This window comes from Papio anubis, chromosome 9 (genome assembly GCF_008728515.1).
Source record: "Papio anubis isolate 15944 chromosome 9, Panubis1.0, whole genome shotgun sequence".
Taxonomy (NCBI): domain Eukaryota; kingdom Metazoa; phylum Chordata; class Mammalia; order Primates; family Cercopithecidae; genus Papio; species Papio anubis.
In genome coordinates, this window is record NC_044984.1 from 91,946,838 (window position 1) to 91,968,852 (window position 22,015).

At 36.9% G+C, this 22,015-nt stretch overlaps 1 long non-coding RNA gene across 13 annotated transcripts in view; it reads left to right on the forward strand.

Annotated features, from left to right (window-relative positions):
* Positions 1-21,773, forward strand: part of LOC103875997 — a 101,437-nt gene extending 79,664 nt beyond the window's left edge. For all 13 annotated transcript variants that reach the window (XR_635025.4, XR_004176170.1, XR_002515803.2 and 10 more), the window contains 2 exons: positions 17,251-17,412; positions 17,512-21,773. This is a non-coding gene — a long non-coding RNA (uncharacterized LOC103875997). The remainder of the gene's footprint in view (positions 1-17,250; positions 17,413-17,511) is intronic.
* The last annotated feature ends 242 nt before the right edge of the window (positions 21,774-22,015 follow it).

A 22,015-nucleotide genomic window follows, 5' to 3' on the forward strand; every position in this document is an offset into this window, starting at 1 on the left:
CTCATGGTTACTCAAGGTCATTCTTACTAATACAAATTGTGATAGAATAATCAGATTTAGATTTGAAGTTAAGAAATATTATATAACTTTTAGTAACAATTGTGCCTGCACAATTGGGTTTGGTTAGCCTAATAGTAAAAATTAGTTTGTAAACCTCAGCAGAGAACCCACATGATGATGTAGGCTTTGTCTTAGGTTAGTGCCAGAATTGTAAATTCCTTAAAAACTGGTGAAAATCACCTCTAGACACATAGGTAATCAGAGAGTGGACAGTATGTACAATGTAATGGCTAAGTTTTCAGAAGAATGGCACAATTTTCAGGGGTGTATTTGTGTACTGGGGGAATCGAGTTCTATAGCCAGAGGTAGGTACCATATCTTTCCTAGAATTGTAAATTATGTTCATTACCTATTAATTTCCTTGAAACTTTTCCTATTGTCCATCCACACAGCAATATTATTTTATCAACTCATTTCCCTGCAACCTACTCCAATCAGTCCAGATGGTCAAATCAATTTTCTTGTATCTCTTTTTCTCCTGAATTAATCAGTTTCATGAAATCCCATTTAAAAATCACATGACTTTTGAGGGTTTATATAATCTTATTGATTCCTTCTATATAATATGTATTTATTACCTAATATGATAGAATATCAATTTCTGCACCCACTAACAGAATAAGATGATTCATGCAACGTACTTAGCAGTACAAAGTACAGGGTAAAAAATTCCAATAAATGACATCTATTAATAGGTATCTATTATTTGTAAACATATTCAATACATGGAAGATAATTGAAGAGAATCATTTTTCACAAGACCTTTTAGATGTGCCCATGGTTCTTCCCATTCTGGGTCAGATCATCAAAATCACATTTACATTAAATTACATTCTTGCACTTCAGGCTCTCTCTAGTCTATTTCCTCATATTTTTCCTTTCATATACTGTGTTATGAAGGCAACTGGTACTCAACTAGCAACCATCATTATCACCATCATCATCACCATGATAATCATATCTCCCCAGAATAGTACCAACATTTATGAAATACTTTATAATTCACCTTTACATATGTTTTCTTCTTTCCACAGTCCACAGTGGTTTACATTACAAGTATAGAGGGAACATCATGGAGCTGGTGAGGGACAGATCTAATATGTAGACTCTGACTCTTAGATGTCCTTGACAATGATAAATAAGAGATTTGTGGGATTATTAATGCTATGGATAATTTTGAATAAACCCTGCAGATATGCCCCACCCTCAGAGAACAATATTTTTAAACTAATCAGTCATTAGCTTGACCTTAAGGAATGTGAATATTCTCTCCTGTATCTCTTCTTCTATCACCTTCAGTTAGCGTCTTTGGAAAGGGCTCCCAGTTTTTGGCTTCCAGTTACCCTGAAGCTTTTCTAGCAAGTAGAAATGCAAGCAAATAATCAGGGGATAGGGCTAGGGATATTTGCACTTTCATTAGGACTATAAAATGTCAAGGGCAGAAATATGGCAGTTCATGGGATTGGATGAGGACAAAATCCTAGGGATTAGCAACTTCTAGTCATATTTCTAATACTGCAGTTTGCCTATGACTCCACATAAATATGTCTAAGAGCTTTAGAATGGAAGAAGAGATGGATAGGGCACATTTTTTACAAATTACTTGTGTCACAGGATGGGATGAGAAATGGGAATATGCCAGTTTCTTATGTAAACAACAGTTCATCAAGTGACATAAACACTTCAGATAACAGGAAGGATTTGCCTGCTGGTGCAATTTTGAGTGTTTAGTCATCACTGGCACAAAAAGAAAGTAGGAACTATTAAGAGGATGACTTAAGTAGAGCTGAAGGAGATATGCCTCAATCATTATTACCATCAACTATTGTTATTTTTAATGTATATCCTAAATTTGATAATTTGGTTGTCATTATCCTTGAAGGGCTTATATCTGAGGTGCATTGCTATTTTTGAGGACTTTCAATTTTTCCCTGTCACTAAGAATATTTGAAAAATACTTTTTTGTGGGAAGATCTAGTCTTTCACATCTATGTTTTAAATCAAGGGAATGGGCTGTGTGCGGTGGCTCACGCCTGTAATTCCAGTTCTTTGGGAGGCTGAGGTGGGTGGATCACTTGAGGTCAGGAGTTTGAGACTAGCATGACCAACATGGTGAAACCCCGTCTCTACTAAAGATACAAAAATTATCCGGGCATGGTGGCACACACCTCTAATCCCAGCTACTTGGGAGGCTGAGGCAGGAGAACTGCTTGAACCTGGAAGGTAGAGGTTGCAGTGAACCGAGATCTTACCACTACACTCCAGCCTGGGTGATAGAGCAAGACTCCACCTCGAAAAAAAATAATAATAAAAAATCAAGGAAATGTTGATGCCAAAGTAAATTTTGTGTCTATTTTATGGTGGTGAAAGGTAAAAAAAAAATTCTTCATTGACAAATTAAGATTGCATATATTTATCATGTACAACATGATATTTTGAAATATGTGTGTATACATGGGGAGTGGTTCAATGAAGCTAATTAACATATACATTATCTCACATACTTATCTTTTTTGTGTGTGGTGAGAACACTTAAAATCTACTCTTAGTGATTTTTCAGGCAAGCAATTAACTATAGTCACATATTGTACAATAGGTCTCTTGGACTAATTCCTTCTATCTAACTGAAATTTTGTATCCTTTGCCCAACATCTCTCCAACCTCTAACCCTCTCCAGCTCCTGGTAACCACCATTTTTCTCTATCTTTCTATGAGTTAAACTTTTTTAGATTCCACATATAAGTGAGATCACACAGTGTTTGTCTTTCTGTGCCTGGCTTATTTCACTTATTTCACTTAACATGAAATAGCCAGGCATAGAAAGATTGAACTGGAGGTCAACTGGAGGATGACCTCCAATTCAATCTATGTTGCTGCAGGTGACAGGACTTTATTCTTTTTTTATCGTGAAATAATAATAATAATATAATAATATGTGTATATAACGTCTACACTGTGTATGCATATCACATTTTCTTTATCCATTCATCTGTTGATGAACACTTAGGTTGATTCTTTGTCTTGACTGTTGTCAATAATGCTACAATGAACATGGGAATGCAGATATCTCTTTGACTCTTTGACATATGAATTTTATTTCATTTGGAAAAAAGCCCAGTAGTGGGATTGCTGGATTATATTATAGTTTTATGTTTAATATTTTGAGGAATCTTCATACTGTTTTCCATAATGGATATACTAATATACATTCTAACCAATGGTGTGAGAGGACTCCCCTTTCTACACATCCAAAAGAACCCCTGTTGTCTTTTTTTTTTCTGATAATAGCCACTGTAACAGGTTGAGGTGATATCTGATTGTGGTTTTAATTTGCATTTGTCTGATAATTAGTGATGTTGAGCCTCTTTTCATATACCTGTTGGCCATTCATCTGTCTTCTTTTGAGATGTCTATTCAGGTGCTTTGCTCAATTTTAAATCAGATTGTTTTCTTGCTACTAGTTGTTGGAGTTCTTTATATATTTTGGATATTAGCCCCTTATCACATGTATAGTTTGCAAATAATTTCTGCCATTCTGTAGGTTTCCTCTTCATTTTGTTGATTATTTCCTTTGCTGTGCACAAGGTTTTAAATTTGATGTATTCTCACTTGTCTATTTTTTCTCTTGTTGCCTGTGCTTTGGGGTCATATTTTAAAAAAATTTATTACATACACCAGTGTCATGGAGCTTTTTCCTTATGTTCTAATCTAGTAGTTTTACATTTTCTCTTCTTACATTTAAGTCTTTAATCTATTTTGAGTTGATTTTTGTATATGGTTTGAAATAAGGGCCTACTTTCATTCTTCTCCATGTGGATGTTCAGTTTTCTTGACATTTCTTAAAGAGACTATTCTTTTCTCATTATGTATTCTTGACACTTCTGTCAAAAATAAATTGACCATAAATGGGTGGGTTTATTTCTGGTCACTCTATTCTATTCCATTGGTCTATGCATTTGTTTTTATGCTAGTACTGTGCTGTTTTGATTACTATAGCTTTGTAGTATATTTTGAAGTCAGGTAGTTTGATGCTTCTAGCCTTGTTCTTTTTGCTTAAGATTGCTTTGGCTATTCACAATCTTTTGTGGTTCCATACAAATTTTAGGATTTTTTTTTCTATTTCTGTAAAAATGCCATTGGAATTTTGATAGGGATTGCTTTGAATCTGTAGATCATGAATATTTTGACAATATTAATTCTTCCAATCCATGAATATGGGCTATCTATTTTAATTTCATTTGTCAATGTCTCATAGTTTTCAGTGTGTAGGTTTTTTACCTCCTTGGTTAAATTTATTTCTGAGTATTTTATTTATAGTTATTATAAATGGGATTTTTAAAAATTTCTTTTTCAGATAGTTTATTAGTTCATAGAAGTACTGCTAATTTTTATATGGTAACTTTGTATCCTGCAGATTTACTCAATTTGTTTATTATCTATAACAGGTTTTTTGTGAAATCTTTAGGGTTTTCTATAAATAAGATCATGTTGTCTGTGAACAGGGACAATTTAACCTCTTCCTTCCAATTTGGATGCAGAAAACATATTATGATCACATAAAAAAACAAATGGAAAAAGTCTAGCAATTGAATTTTTAAAATAAATAATGGAGATTGACTTGAAAAGGTTTATTTTCATTTTATCCCTTGCAATAGATATTTTTTCAAGCTCTAACATACACTAAGATCTGACAGCAGAAACTTTTGAAAGAATGATTTGAGAACATCAACAAAACAAAAAGATTTGAGAGTTTGCAGGAAGTCTGGCCTTACTATTTATTAATTAATTATAATTAGTCAAAATCTATAATATGATAGTCAAAACCTACTATGCACTTTGAGTGGTTTTGAACTCTGAGAGAGACTATGAAACATATATATATATATATATATATATATATATATATATATATATATATATATGCACATCATCAGCATTCAAACGAGGTTCCATAAGAAGTTGAAATCTCCTTAAGGGAACATTGGTAGAACTTCAAGTCCTTTACAGTTTTCAGAAAAAAAGTATGTTTTATCATACCAAATCACTGGCAGAGAGTTAAGAATACACATTTTGTATAAATATGTATTCACTTAATTCATGAAACAGAATCTTTTCTTTTATAGCCAAAAGAGCCATTCTCAGAGAGCATATGGGCAATCAAAATATTCTCAAAGCCTGAAAGCCAGAAGTAGCTTTTGGTTTATTTACTGGGGTATATCTTTCTAAACATTCTTTTTAAAATTAGCCCCAAAGGGCAATAAATTAGGCCTCTCTTAGGCCTGAGTGAATAAGAAAGATGAGGATTAAAGGACTTTCAGCAAGGATACGATTCACATGGTGTCTGTCTCAAGGTGTAGACCCAATGAGGTAAGTTTAAACAGGAAAAAGTAAACATAGAACCATTACTCTGTTCATGCAGAGCAGTCAAAACTTTCTCAGCAACATGCTTTTCACAAACTCAATGAGGCAGCTCAGGTGTCAAGAAAATGTATCTATGAAGGTTTTTCTTTCTTAGTTTTTTCCCAGTTCCAATCTCATTACTATCTATCAGCAGTGTCTGAGATACTGATGAGAAATCATAAACATTAAAGAAATAGATGGGTCAATTTTGATAGAAATGGAAATGTTGACATATAAGCAGGTGTTCGTTAATGAAGGGTAGGTTCAAGACTAGTGCTCCGCAGAAAGAGAACAAAGTGAAATAAACCAAGTTTGATTTTCAAATACCTATAGAATTCGGCATTTTGTAATAAACGTTTTCTTTCCCATTGTATATGCCAAGAGACCAAAACATACAATGTTTGTTAAGTAATTAGTATCAATCAAAAGTTTAATGTTAAAAACAAATGGAGAATATCAAATGGTATCATTGGTGAAGCACCCTTTCTCAGTGTTCTAAATATTGTATTGATGGCCATTAAAAATAAATATTCAGCACTTTGGAAGACTGAGGCAGGCAGATCACCTGAGGTCAGGAGTTTGGGACCAGCCTGACCAACATGGAGAAACCCCATTTCTACTAAAAATACAAAAATTAGCTGGGCGTGATGGCACATGCCTATAATCCCAGCTACTTGGGAGGCTGAGGCAGGAGAATCACTTGAACCCAGGAGGCAGAGGTTGTGGTGAGCCAAGATCACGCCATTGCACTCCAGCCTGGGCAACAAGAGCGAAACTCTGTCTCAAATTAATTAATTCACTAATTAATTAAAAGAACTGAAATAATGTCCATAGTGTCCAGATATAGGAATATTCTGTTTCAACAATCCCACATGAAACTGCTGAGGGAATTCACCTGTGTCAGATATTTTAAGATGTAGTTAGCAAATTCTCACTTTCCTGGAATCACATAAAATATTCATAGATTCCTGTCAGTAGTTGCAAAGTTAAATTTAAAGCCCCATTCTTGGCTTCATGAGATAAAATATTTCTACAGGATCTCTATTTTCTCGACTTTATTATTCCTAGTGCAGTTGGAACTATTTCGCAATCCCATGCCACCATGGATCTAGAACATAGCATCATACTTTGTGGCATCTCTCCTTCATAACTGTCTTTGGAGCCATACATTCATTCACATACATGCAAAATGCAAGTGGGAAAGCATTTGGCTTTTCTAGAATTGCAAATTTATGGAGTCTATATAATGTCATTGATCCATTCATCCAGGTGAATAGAGCTACCTTTATTGAGCACTGACTCTGTTCCAGGTAGCTTACATATATAACTTCTAATTGTTGCAACCCAGAAAAGTGGACAACATTATCACTATTTCATAGAAGAGAAAACTTGACTAATTGTGTCAAATCAACTTTTCTAAAGTTACTCAGATCGAACCCTTAAATGAGGCTGACTCCAAAGACCATATTCTTTCTATAACACCACAATATGCTCTCTTATTATCTTGAGAGGCTCTACCAATTTAAATAGAAAAAGCGTTAATGGCATTCATGGCTCATTGTTGTTTTTTTTTTTAAAAAAGACTAAGTTCTGTTTCATTTTCCACTAAACCTCCTTAGTCCTCTTGGTAATTGAATAACCAAGCCCTGCCTTTTGTATGCCATCAATGGGCAATATAGAAAGGTAGATAAAGAAGAAAAAAATAAAAATAAAAAAGAGAGAATATTCCATCTGTCTACCTGGTAGTGGCTCATAGAGGAAGCAAAAGGAAAATTCTTATTTTCCTGCTAATTATTTTTCTGTTTAAAGGAGGAAAGGAATAGCATGAGGTGAAGGATAAATAGAGAATATTGATGTGGTAATAATGATCAAAAAAAAGAACAAAGACGAGTTGATTTGGGGGTTATTTCTCCATCTCTCTGGCCATTCCACTCTTCACTGAATAAGTGTATTCTATTTGGCTTTCAAGCTAGGGTTGTCATGCGAGAAGTGTACGTTAATTTCCTATTTTCTCATAAGTTTCTTTTGGGGATAAGCCTTTTGGTTTCTGCTGTTTATTATTTCAAAGGCATCTATATGCTAATATGTTTTATGCTTATTATTTTCATGTTTGTCCCTTAGGTTATGCTTCATATCACCCACCAGGGAGGATCATATCTCATAAAAACTTTCAAATTTGATTTTGAAAATTATTCAGAAAAATTTAAGCCATGCTCTCTCCCCACATAGGAAAGACTATGCTCTGGAGATTCCTGTAATTTGCAGAAAATGGACTGGGATAACATTTGAGTTGCATGCTACCAAAATCCTCTTGAGAAGGACAGCTAGCTACCCAGAATATTTAACACTGTTACATTAAAATGTTGGATGAACGATTGAAATAAAGAATCTAGTCATAGGTTGTAAGAAGTCGCTAAATTATTACCTTTAATCCAAAGAAGAGAAAGGAAAAGCTGTTTTCATTCTCCCCAGTCTCTGAGGTGTGTTACCTGCTTCGATTGCTATAAATACTGCATTTTAATTGTATGTTATCCTTCCTTTGTATCATTTCTAGGAAGTTAATTTTAATGATACTAAGGACTGAAGCTGAGTTTGTGCATAGAGGAAGAATCAGATAAAATAGAAATCTCATATAATAAACCAGCTTAATGTTTTCTTCCAGAACTTTTATTACAGAGATTTTTAAATAAAGTCGTAATCTATTTTGAAAGTAGGTTGTTATTTTAAAAATAAAATAAAATTAGCCAATTAACCTGACATAAAATATTTATTCAGGCATCATCTTTTAAAGAAATCAAAGCTTAAAAATGGATTCCTTGACGTGAATTCCTAAGATTCCTAGTTTACCTTGGAGGGCATTTATCATTCCTCCCTTGATTGAGAATCGGACTCCTTTTGTTCCAAAGCCCTTCAGGGGTACAAATAAAGGGCATCATTTCACCCTCTACTGTATCATTCTCTGCCCTACTCTGTTCTTAAGCAAGGAGTCAACAACACTGAGGAATTTGTACACTAGGTTTAAGTTCGTTTTGTGTACCAGCCTCCTCTTTACTCATTCCTCTACCTTTCAGTAGCTGCACCTAAATCCCTTTCTATTTTGTTGTTGCTCTTAAATGCTTTCACTTTTAGACCTCAGCAGTGACTTCATTCTGTAAGAAATGCAACTCAATAACTGGTATTTCTTCTCTTGGTTCATTTTAGTGCCTCTTGAACTACAAGACAGTTTTGTTAGTCGGAGAGTTTGCTCTCAGAGTTGGAAGAAAGGTCTCCTTCTGAAAGGAGTCCTGACAAGCAAACTAGGCTCTCCTCCAGACAGAAGGGGGTAAGAGTGAGCCTACAAAAGTCAGGTGAAGACAGGTAACTGAACAACATGTGCTAGACCAGCCTACCAGCATTTCAACACTTATGGTCATAATCTCTCTGTAAATAAGAACTATCGCTGGGGACACATTTTGTGGATTTGTTAGAATAAATGATTGGTAAAATGTTATTTTACCAGTTGAAACATGACTGTATTTAGTGCATTTTGTTAAAATAAAAGACCTATAATGGTTTGTATGCTAAACCATGTGACCCATCACATTTTTCTTTTTATTCTAATTATCTGCCTGGGATAATAACAAAAGAGCTACACCTTTTTTTACCTTTCAAAGTTGTATTTGGAGAATAATTCATTGAACTAGCACATTTGGCTTAATGCAGCCCCAACTGAGAAGAAATGGCCTTTTCTTGCTCATCTCAGAACATAATTCAAAGATAATTCAAATAGAAAAGAAACTGTGTGCAATTAGACTCCAAAATTTGTGGGGTGCTGTTGAGCAACCTGATTAAGCAGCCTGCTAGGAGTGTATTACTGTCTTCATGAACTAAGTTCCATGAGGGCAGGAAAGATGTCTATCAACAGCTCTTAGCTCATAGTTCTAAAAGGTGGCTGCAGGTTGTGACTTTTAGCAAATGTGTTGTGGTCATGCCTCAATCTAAATGAGCAGTGAACTTTGGCTTAACTCAACTTCAGAAATGCTGTGTGATCTTAAACAGTTGACACTCCTGGTCCTGTAATACCCCTGGAGCATGATGAATAGCTTGAAGCTTTGAAATAATATAGACTCAAATCAAATAAGCCTGAGTTTGAGTCCCAGCATCAATACCTACTAGTTTTCTGACCAACTTCAATCTCTTCTAAGCCTCTCTAAGCCTCATTCCCTGCATGAGTAATATTAATTGAAAAAAAAAATCAAGTTTACTTAAGTTGACTGCAAGGACTAAATGAGATGATGTATTTGCATAGTATGCACACATAGTAAATGCTCAACTAATGGTGACTTTTCTTTTCTTTTCTTTTTGCAGTTGCAAGATTTAATAGAGTGAAATAGAGTGAAAACAGAGCTCCCATACAAAGGGAGGGGACCCAAAGGGGGTTGCAGTTGCCGGCTTGAATGCCTGGGTTTATATCCTGATCCTTGTCCCTCCTGCTGTGCTCTCAGGCAATAGATGATTGGCTATTTCTTTACCTCTGTTTTTGCCTACTTAGCATTTTAGTGAACTCTCTGATTGGTCGGGTGTGAGCTAAATTGCAAGCCCCGTGTTTAAAGATGGAAGTGGTCACCTTCCCAGCTAGGCTTAGGGATTCCTAGTTGGCCTAGGAAATCCAGCTAGTCCTGTGTCTCAGTCCACCCTCTCAACAGAAAAACCCAAGTGCTGTTGGGGAGGTTGGCCAATGACCGTTCTAACTGCTTCCTGCTGAAATGGGGCGTAGTAGGGGTGGTGCAGTTGAGATTTCCTCAGGAGGAGTGCCTTCGATGTCATTAACATCAGAGCATGGGCTAGCAGGCCGGTGCAGGGGTCCGCGATGGATTTTAGTCATGGACTGCATCTGGGGCTCCATTTGAAGATGCAGTCTTACTCTGTCACCCAGGCTGGAGTGCAGTGGTGTGATCTCAGTTCACTGCAACTCCAACTCCTGGGTTCAAGCGATTCTCCTGCCTCAGCCTCCCGAGTAGCTGGGATTACAGGCATGTGCCACTACACCCGGCTAATTTTGTATTTTTAGTAGAGATGGGATTTTGCCGTGTTCGTCAGGCTGGTCGTGAACTCCTGACCTCAGGTGATCCACCTGCTTTAGCCTCCCAACGTGCTGGGATTACAGGTGTGAGCCACCACACCCAGCCAATAGTGACAATTTCTATTGTCATTATGACTTTTAATAGTAATAATATTTCTAGGATTGTTATTATTATCATTATTAATCATATTAATGGTTATGCAGAAGTTTCAAAGTTTATCCCTATGGATAACTTAAGTAGTAGAAATCAAAAATCATTAGATACTTTTCTGCCAATAAAACAGGGCCTACAAAAATAAACGTGGACAATTTCAAGTTTTCAGTGTGATTCACTGGAGATCTGTATATCATTACAAAGTTTTAGTAAACACTTTTAATTAAAAAAAAAAAAAGTCTTAAGACAGCACAAAAGGTAAAAATCTTAAAGATTCACACAATATTATTACTTGTATCTAGCCAATATCAATTATTCAGGTGAGATAGAAATAAAAAGTCAATTAAAAGCTAGATATTTCTACCCTCAATGCCAAGAATCTAGGCATCTAGCTAATGGTTTTGCTCTTTCCCTTTTCTGGGGTACCTGATATTATGAAACATTGTTTTGTTATTGGCTGCTTTTGTTGCTGGTAGTAGTGATTATAGGATACAATTTAAAATTATTAAATATTGTGAGGAATGGAATTGATCAGAATGAAGGCTTTCCATAAGAAAATACACCTTGCTAGTTGAAAAGCTCCAGTGATCTTCCAGGACATCTTCATGGGGCCAGAACGTGATATGAAAGCATACGGCCTAGGGCCATTGAAAAGTTATGGTCTTGGTGCTAAGTAAGAGAAGAGTAAATAGGCTTGTATTTGCCTCTACAGCATATGGCATTACACAGAAAGAAAAGTCAGATGTTGATTAAACCTTTGAAGGACTGGAATGGATCATCCCATTCTGTACTAAAAAGTCAACTTTGACCTTTAATTGCATGTCCCCCTCAACAAAAGACCTGTAAACATATTTGCTAAAAGGTTCTTATTGCATCCAAGACTCATTTCAAGTAAAAAGAAAAATCTTTTTTCTTTGTATTTGGAAAAGCTCTAATGACAATACAGCCTTTATTGAAATACTATCTTGACCGTATATTGGTATCTTTCATTTAATGTTTATCCTTTCCTGTGGATTTCCTTCTTTCATGAAACCTTCCCTCCAAGGAAATGCTGACAGTAAATTAACATCCATGCTTTGGTGTATTTTATGGTGTTTCATTTTAAATATGCACACTTGGATTAAAATCCAACATCATCTACGTTTCACGTGTTTAGCAAATAGTAGAGGCTAAATAAATGCAGTTAAAATAAAGTAATCTCACTAGAATTACAGCCACAGTTTCCTAGATTTCATTTCTATTCTGTCAGCCCTCAGTGAAGCTGGTATAATTTCCCTTCAAATGGGCAAGATTTGGAATTGTTCACAGTCACAAGTGAGAGAACAAAATAAGAGAGATTTTCATTTATAAGATTGCCTTTCTCTTATCTATTGGTCTTGCCTCACAGACCGTCTGTCTGTCTCTGGAAAGCAAAGTCAATAAAAATGATTAGAGTTGACATCTCACAAATGTACACCCTTAAACCATGAAGCATTAATGCTGTGCAGGAAATATTTTTCTGACCTTTTCAAATTGCATCGAACTGTCTTGGGAATTTCTCAGTGACTAGAGGTAATAAGGTTCAATCCATTTTACCGGCTGGCTTCAAATTTAGTTCCTCCGAAGGTCTAACTTATCTATTCTTTGCATCTTGGTCCCAGCATCCATTCGGCACAGAAACCCATGCATCTAATCTTTCTTCCCCCTTCTCAGGTTCTTGCTAAAGGATCACACTGTGGAATCTACAACCATGACGACTTTCCACTTATTGCTCCCTTGAAAAATAAAATATTAGCACAAGAAGATAAGTGGGCATGTTGTCTTTTGAGAAGCCCTGGTTGAATTTAATTAGCTTTTAGATTTCATCCCATCTTAATCTCAGTTTTTACCTATGTGATTTATGCCTCAGTAATCTTCATTCTGTAAAACTTTTTCAACTTACAAACCATGGGCATTCTCTCGAATATTAAAGAGGCAAAAATATGTGAATTTCTTTTACGTTAAATTAATTTTGCTTTTTCTTCTGTGAGTCCAAATGCAGTAGACATACTCCCCTAGAAAGGAAGGGAGTCAGCCAAGTGTGACATGCTAAAAGGCAGCTGGGCAGCCTCTTCACCGTGTTCCCTGAAGGAGAACAGAAAACAGAAGCTGGGGACACATTTCTTGACCTCATGAAAGTATTGGATGTCAGGAAGCCTTGACAAGAAATTAAAAACTTGTCTTACTTTTTATATTTAGAGCGTCTCCATGTTGACTGTGATTCTGGGGAGATATCAGTGTTTCCTCATTTGTAGGACTTACCAAATTCAACAGCATTCTCTGCTGTGTTGTTCCCATCCATTGCCTCTGTACTGCCTTCTGCAGAGGAGATTAGAATCTTGGCTGGAATTTCCTGTGGTCAGTGGAGCCTGGAGCCTTTTTCTGGCTTGGAAGGCATGTTCATGGGCAAACAGCCACCAGGATGAAAAAATCTTTTTGAAGTTACCCTTTTAAGATTTCGCATTTTCTTGTACACTAATTATCAAGTTTGATCATCATAAGATACTTGACTTTATAAAAATGAGATTATTTCAGACAACCCTATTTAGAAAATAGACTTGGAAAAAGGAGGTGAAGAGCAGACAATTTTAATATTTAGAACACTGTATTTTTTTTCCTGAAGAAACTGTATATTCATGCCAAAGTTCATCTTCATAATATGGCTTGTCTTTTTCACTTAAAACAAGGTGCTTAAAGTTTTTGGTCAAAGTTAAAATGGAATATAACAAGTTATGTTTAAGAATAAGCTGCTATTTCATCATTTGAAATTTTACCTGTCTTAATAATAGAGTCACAGTCCTGATGTTCTTTTATGACTTGGATGTCATTAGATGGCATTTTGTTTAGGAAAGATGGAGTATCTTGGCAGTTTTACAAATAGATTTACTTGATATTTGCAATGCAACTTAATGTTTTTATCACTAGCAACTTAATGTTTTTATCACTAGTCAAGGAAAAGTGAAGACTTTCAGGTGCAGTAATTAAAGCTGTCTGTTTCTTGAGTGGAGCTGCAGTACACCTGAGATGTTGTTAATTCAACTGTGTGTATGTCTGCACGTATGTGTGCAGCCATGTGTGTGGTGTGCATACTAACTTAAATTCAGGATTGGAAGGCAACAATTCTGAAAACAAATGGACTCCATTTTCTCCCTGTGGATGCCACCTCTTAATAAATTGAAAACTTAGCTATACCTATGAAACCCTTTCAGAACACAGAATGGCTTAGCTGATTGCTCTAATTATTACACATTTAGTGCCTCCTCTTTCTCATTTCTGAGATATACTGTCTTTGCTTCAGAACCTGGAGGTAAAACAAAGTCCATGTTTAGACTTCCCATTGTAAGCAAAAGTGATTTGAATCTGGTAGAAGAACGAAGTGAAGTGATGCTGGGGGTCACTTTGTACTGGGGTTGTTTTGCTTTGCTGGGTGTGCTTAGAGTTTGGAAGATGGCTGTGGAATGAATCAGGTAGAGGGGCACAAAGGGAATAGGTCACCTAATTAACAGTGCCAATAATAATAATGGCTGATTCTTACTGGATAACTACTACTTACCGGGTGTATCACAGGTAACTCATACAACTTCACTTAATCTTTACAGGAGCCCAATAAGACAGGCACAACTATCTTCGACTTACAAGGAGAAAAAGTGAGGCTTAGAGAGAGAGATTGTATGAAGAAAATCATTTTTACATAGAAAGGAATGAAACAGTCTCTTCGTTGCAATCATTGGTGTTTTTATTTTTCTTCCTCTGCCTTTTCCTTCTCCTTTCTATCCTCTTCCTTCATCACCTCCTCCTCTTTCTTCTTACTTAGCTTCTCCTTCTCTTTATTTTTCTTTTTTTCTTTTTTCGTTTTCTTTTTTTTTTTTTTTTGAGATGGAGTTTCGCTCTTGTTGCCCAGGGTGGAGTGCAATGGCACGATCTCAGCTCTCCACAACCTCCACCTCCCAGGTTCAAGCGATTCTCCTGCTTCAGCCTCCCTAGTAGCTGGGATTACAGGCATGTACCACCACACACGGCTAATTTTGTATTTTTAGTAGAGACAGTTTCTCCATGTTGGTCAGGCTGGTCTCGAACTCCCAACCTCAGGTGATCCGCCCTCCTCGGCCTCCCAAAGTGCTGGGATTACAGGCATGAGCCACTGGGCCTGGCCTTTATTTTTCTTTTCTCAAACACAGAATGAAATGTGGCCAGGTTGTTAAAGCACTATTCCATTGGGTTTTGGTCAACAAGGACAGGTCTTTTACTCTCCTTCATCATGGAGTTGCTCTTAGTAGAGCTACTTACTTAATTATTTTGGAAGTTTGATAAGGGCTAAGAGTTGTGGCCAATGGCTTACTTATCATCACATACTTTTTCATTAACTTAAAAGATGAACACAGGTAGCAGAGTATGGTGATTATATGCTGTTCCTTATAAGCTCACATTCAAATCTGCCTTCTATCTTTTGTCTGTGTTAATGATTGTTCAGGGTTAAAAGGGAGAAAGAATGAATTGAGGATAGCAGATGTCCAAAGATATTTTTGTGAGTAACTCAGTAAAACCTGTTTCTATAAAGAGAATGTGTTACTGTATCAGGATATCTAGGAAATTAAATTTTTTTCAGATATACAGCTGAGACTTTTTTTTTCTATTTCCCTCACACATCAATATTGCAAACATAAATTCCTGATTGCTAGAGCAGGCTTATTTTTGTGACGTTAGCTCAATGGAGATATCGATGCCCTGGGATTCAATTTCACTCTTATAGTGATGCCTAATATACTTCAATTTGTGTCTCAGGGAAGGGGCTTGGTTATTTATTCTGGGTAAACTGGGCTTTTTGTGTTGCCAGAGCATCACTTAGACTCCTGATACTGAGGCCAGCAACCTGACCGGGCCTCATTTGTTCCCAGGCGTAACAGGAGGATAGAAAATGGATTCAAATCTAAGCAGAGTGGTAGAATCTCAAAAGCTCTGTCACCAACACTTACTGCAAATATACTCTTCCTAGAGGGAGTGTTCTGAAAATTTGGTCTGCATCTCACCTGTGATAAATATCCCCTTTAAAAACGTTCACACAGAACGACACAATAAAGGCAGCATGGTTTTAGATGCAAATATGATTTTGAGGTCTCTCTCTCTCTCTCTTTCTCGTATACATTGGGTCTGGGGTCTTTCGAATATGCATGTGATCTCAGTTTAGGGTTCATGAATGACTTTGTGTTTTGTGTAAGGCCCCTTTGATTTCCACTCTCACCATTATTGGAAATAAACTCAAAATTGTATAAACAAACAGAGTAAATTGTTCTGAAACTCTGCCATGCAGAGTTCATCTTCAACACTTTGCTTTCTATTATTGCCGAAGGAAGGGAAATGACAGCATTGGCTTTAAATCTGTAAATTTAGTAGTGGGGCACCTGCCTGTGCTTCTGTGATATACTGGTAATCTCCACTTACTGTCAGGGCTGCGGCAGTATTTATTTTTCCTTAATTGGAACCCCACTGATATCCTGTGGGATTCCCTCCCCTCCGCCCCCCACCTTGGTAAGGCAATATATCCTTATAGACCTAGATCATAACCACCATGGTCTATTGTAATATTATAGTCAGGAATATCAACACTGGGATCAAAATTAAACCAACCTCCAGTTTCTAGACTGCCTTTTGATATTATTAGGAACTCACCATTTTTCTCAGTGTTTATCTTTGAAGTTAAAGAAATGTCTGCAGGAGTTCAAATTGAATATGCTTTATCACAGTGTTTCCTCTTCTGTTTTAATTCTTCATTTATTTGCTTCTAGAAGTGTGGGGATGACTGATTACATTGCAAACTGTTACCCATAATGAACAAGTAAACAACAAACATGAGTGATTTGGGCGCTCTATATAGAAATGTTATTTTAAAAATACCTTCATCCTTTCTAGGTGAACAAATATAATGAGATGCCTGGAAAACCTTAATTTTATTAAAATTAAATTCATTAAAATTAAGTAAATCCTTTTAATCTTAACTTTTGGTGTCAAAACAGGATTTGTTACCTTGGACATCAGAGGGCCACTTCATTGTCTTTATTTATGGTTTCAGCTTTTGCTTTTCCCATGTGCTATTTTTATTTTTGTCATTGAAGTTCATGAAGACTTAATCATTACCCCTCTAATTTTCCAGAAAAAAAAAAGTTGATTTATTGAACTGACTGCAGAAAAAGAAGAAGAAGAAGAAGATCAATCTGACATTGTAGGTTAATAGTAGGAAACAAAGCACATTCATAATTAGAAGAGAAAAGGACTTTCCTTGTTCATTCCAGTTTATAATAAAAAGCCCCTCGCTAAAGTGTCTTAGAAAATAATGCATTCAGACTGAGTCGAATTACCGCCTAGCAGATTCTATTTATCTGTAGCTTAAAAAGCAGCTGCGTTTTTGTAAAAAGCAATGAATGTGGCAGTCCTACTTAAAGGTAGAAGAAAAAGAACACCCCTTGTTTTGTAATAAGGGGATTTTCCATTTAAAAGAGAGAGCAAGCCTGTTGTGTGAAGTAGGGTTATTACATTCACTGTATTCTATCTCACCCACCAGGAGGCTAATAATGAAGGGGCCGGGAAGGAGGCCAGTGCTACCAGGGTTATCTCACAACCTCAGATGCTGGATAAGTCGAAGGAGGCAGAATCGCTTTGGGATGACATTCAGAAAGGCTGGAGTGATTACTTGGAAGAGAAAAGCCTACCTATTCTTTCCAAGGTAAACAGTTCATTTCATCTGGTCAGCGGCATGTTGCAGTATACAAATATGTTTATATAAAGATATCTATAAAATTTTCCTTTTAAAAAATCATTTTAGGTTCAGGAATATTCCCCTGACCTGCTCATCCAATGGTCCAGTAATGAATTACTGGAGACCTGCCTTAGACAAAGAATGCACTCGGAGCCCCAACACACCTAAAGCCACGCTTTGAAGGATCTGCCAAGCTCACTTTTAATCATGAGAAAGAAATTACCCACACGGAGTCAGCAGAAAATGAGAAAGTAGAGCTCGTGCTGTGAATAATTCCAGCAAGTGCCAAGGGGCTAGTTGAGGAATGGCTACATGAGGTGAATATCTTTAGCTTGTACTTAGGGTTTGGTTAGCGTATAATCATTTTCTCTTTTAGGAGAAATGACTATCATACGTGTATTTCCTAACTAAAGAGTGCTCAGAGCATTTGTCAGGATGTTGACAGATTTAATATCAATCTTGCCCATGTTGTTATTTACTATGACTAATTTTACGTTTGTAAATATGCAAAAATCAATTTAGATGGAAAGGCTGTCATCCGAGCCAATGACTGCTACTAGCTGTGCGTATTTGTGTGTATTGCTGTGAGTGCACGTCCAGTAATTTATGTCTCTGTGTCTGTATGTGCCCTTGTTCTCGTCTTCTCTCTGTTGTGAATGCAGGTTGGGAGAATTAGCCAACCATTGGGTTCTCAGATGTGGTCCCAGGCTTTCATTTGATTTTTGGAACGGGAAAAAAGAACATGTCACATCATGATTAATGGTGAATCTGAATTTTCAATTCACATGAAAGTAGGAAGGGGAGGGGATATGAGTCAAGTGACAAGACTAACCTTTTCCCTTTGGGACGAGCATGATTCAAATTAAACATCACTTTCAGTGTGAAATTAGTTCGAAGGCTGTGTGTGTGTATGTGTGTGTGTGTGTGTGTGTGTGCGTGCCTGGTTTAACTCCTTGGTGGCTGCTCATTCAGAGAGGATTTCTTCCATCCCAGCTCCGTGCCTGGGTCTACTCCCAGTAGCCCACAGTTCCTCTTCCTTTGTTTTATTTTTCTAAAGATCAGGTCCAGGAAACGAGTATTTTACTATTTCAAAAGCTTCACTCCTCACAAGATAAGATTCTTCCTAAAATGTGCATCCCAAACTAATGTTTTAATACATCAAATCAATCAGTCAGTTAATCAATAATAACATTCTTCTTTATTTAAAGCTAATTTTGTCAGGGAGGAGGGAGAAAGGAAGCAAGGGATCCTTTTGAAAGGCATTTTGAGTGCCCTCCACTCAGTGCCAGTTTTTGCTGGCTGAGTGAGCCACAGAGGAAGAACAGCAACAAAAACCCCCAAGTTCTCTCCTGAGTCTCTAGTTTCCCACATAACAGTCACAGGATTGCCATGCCAACCTTCAGCAATGTTGGCTTTCAGCAAGCATGTGCCTTGACACTTTAAAACTGCCCTTCAATACTGATCCAAAGGATGCAGGTCCAAACTTGTAGAAAGAACCTGCTGCCTGAGCAAATGCAAGGCTGCCTTTCCATGTATCCACATTCTTGATGCCACCATTTAAGCATCAGCAGGATTTGATATGTGATTGACTCTTTCTGGAGTTTGGTGGCTGGTGGGGAAAGGGAAAGTGTTGAGCTGGCTAAGAAACAGTGTTATTCTTCTAGTGTATTTTCAAAAGGAAAATGGTAGGGCTCTTAAACCCCTTCCCTAATGGAAGGAGAGATGTGGTAGAGGAGCGATGGGTGTTGCGGGGGTAGCGAGTGGGGAGAGCTGAGCCAGCTGAGGGAGGAGGTAGAGGTGGAGTCTGGGAGGTAGAAAGTGGAGGCAGACAAGCAGCTGTGTTTATTTTAAAACATATCATTTAACCCTCACCTAAAAACAAATTGGAGAGGTTTGGGAGTGCATTAATCTGGACCCAATTAGCATGTCTTTCTCCTTCAAAAGTGCAACCTGAGATTAATGAATATAAACTAGAGTTTCAGATGCAGTGCTTAAATCATTTGCATGTTTTCTGCATGATAATTGAATTTATGTGTGCACTTCCTTTCATTTAACTATTTCCAGTCTCTTCCCTGTGATTCACATGAACCAAGATGTCATGGTAGTCACCTCTAGATGGAAATAGCGTACCTAGCCTTTACTCCTAAGGACAAACTCAAGTTCTTGTTTCTTGTATTTGAATTTGAATAATACATTTTAAAAAAATAAAGCAGAGGGCAGAGCTTAATAGTCTGGAATGCTGTTTTGGGAGCTGGTAGATAGGCACCTCAAGTTTATTTTTGAAAGGCCAGATAAAACCATTGGGATTTATGGTATTGAGTTTTCAGTGGTACAGAGAATTGGGTTTCAACATGGCCACTTAGAAGTGTTTTAATAATACCAAGAGCAATGTCACTTTAATGCAGCATGAAGAATGTTCTTGGTCTTTGGACCTGAGTTATTTAGATCACTGAGAGATTTCAGTGCATAGTATTGTTTCTGGCATCATTCTCTCTTTTGTCGATGGGGTGGGGGTGCCTCTCTATAAAAGGCTGTAGGTGAGCAGTTAGAACTTGTGGTCCCTTAGTATGCTATGCTTTTTTTGTTTTCTTTTGTTATTTAGGTGTAGAGAAAGCTTAATGCTTACAGAGTCAAACAGGTACCAAGATCCCCACTCCCCACCTGCCCCAAAATGAAAAGTCTAAAAGCCGGCATGGATATGTAAGAAAGCTTTCTGGGGAAGAAGTTGGAGCAAGAGGCTTGAAATAATTCCTCTGGTTTCAGTTTGCATCAGTGATTTGTCTGTCTTCTGTCTTTCCGTATGTGTTTCCAAGTTCAATGTCAAAGTGATGAGTTTTTCTCCAGGAATTCTCCTCAGTGTCCTTTGTTTTTGGTGAATTCAATGGCTGAATGTCGCTGAGTGTCTCTTAGTCTTGTTTCCTGGTCCTTGTAGCTAAGAATGTCGTGGAAGGATAAAATCTTGTTAATTCGTGATGTCACAATTTAAGTGTGCTTCCTGTCACTTATGTGCAGTTTAAAATGTTCTTTAATGTAGCATGAAATGATTGGTTAGCTTTGAAATTGTTGTGAAGTCATGTGAAGAAAATAAGTTTTGCATCCGACCAAGATAAATTCACTCTAGTGCTTTATGGCTTTTTATTCCTATGTGATAGTAATAAAGTCTCATGTAGGGATGGAAGCCATGAAATACATTGTGAAAAATCATCAACTAAGAAGGGACCATCAGTATAGAGAACGTTAGCCTGTGGAGCTGTGAATGTGATGGAGACATGATTTAGTGAATAGCTCTGCTACCTGCTTGGTGTTCCTTTGAGTTTCTTTATCCTTAGATTTGACAGCTGAGGAATGTAGGTGGATTCATATTCGTAATCATTGATTAACATGCACACATTTAGGTTTGCACATTTTTGTTTATCATACATTTTTCTCCGTTTTCTATTAACAAATATGCTCTAGGGGAACTATTAATAGCCCGCCAGTCGGGTAGGCAGCATTCAATCCTTCTATGCCTTCTTTCGCCACCTGTTGAGGTCTTTCTTCTGAAACAAAGAAGAAATAGACAAATCAGACTTGCCCTCTTGGAAATGTGGTCCAGATTTCTCTACTCCCAAGCTCCAAAAAAAGGTATACATTGGATGGGCTAGATCAGTTCCTCCTGAGAGCCGTAAACCCACCAAGAGTTGTTTTCCACGTAAGGGTGTGGTACAATGGGGAACACCTGGTGTTGGAGGAAAGTGGGAGAACTTTGGAGTGGAGTTGCATTCTAATCTCTCTGCCACATCAACCATGTGACCTGGGGCAAATGATATAAACTCTATGAGCCTCCTTCCTTATCTTTAAAATGAAGAGAAGTAATACCTTGTAGGGCTGTTGTGAGGATTAAATGAAGTAATGCATATGGTACCTAACAAAGTATTTAACATCATACTTTTTAAAAGCTCATGAAATATTAGTTTTTCTTCCTTCCCCTCTTTCTATTTTCTCCCCTGTTTCCTTTTCTCTCCCTCCTCTGCCCTCTCCTTCCTTCAGATGTTAGTCTAAAACAGCACCTTGGATCTAAGCAGCACCTTTGAGAAAGAAAAGACTGCTTCAAGAATGTCTAGCTGCACCTCCTTTCCATATGTGGCCTAAGTGCCTAGGTTGGATCAATAGTTTAATTTTTTTATTGAACTGTTTGATGTTGACTATGGACTTACGTTCACTTTTACTGTTTTCTGTATATTTATTTTTGCTTGAACTGTTTTAATATTGACTATTTACCTCTGCTCATTTTTATTGATTTTCTGTATTTTTTCAATGAAAATTATAATAAAAATTAGTTTTTGTTATCTTTTGTCTCTCTATTTCCTTGTGTCTAGACTGCCCCAGTAAGACAAATGATTCTTTTTTCTTAAGAACCACCCACTGTTAGTACCAAAAGAACTATATCCCCTCTCTACTCTCCACTTCCACATTTTGTTTGCATATCAATGTGTTTGGGGACATTTATCAATTTAGTTGTAACTGTGATGCTCATTTATGTTTTAAATATATAAAAGTTAGAATTTGACTTTATCACTAAAGCCTAGGA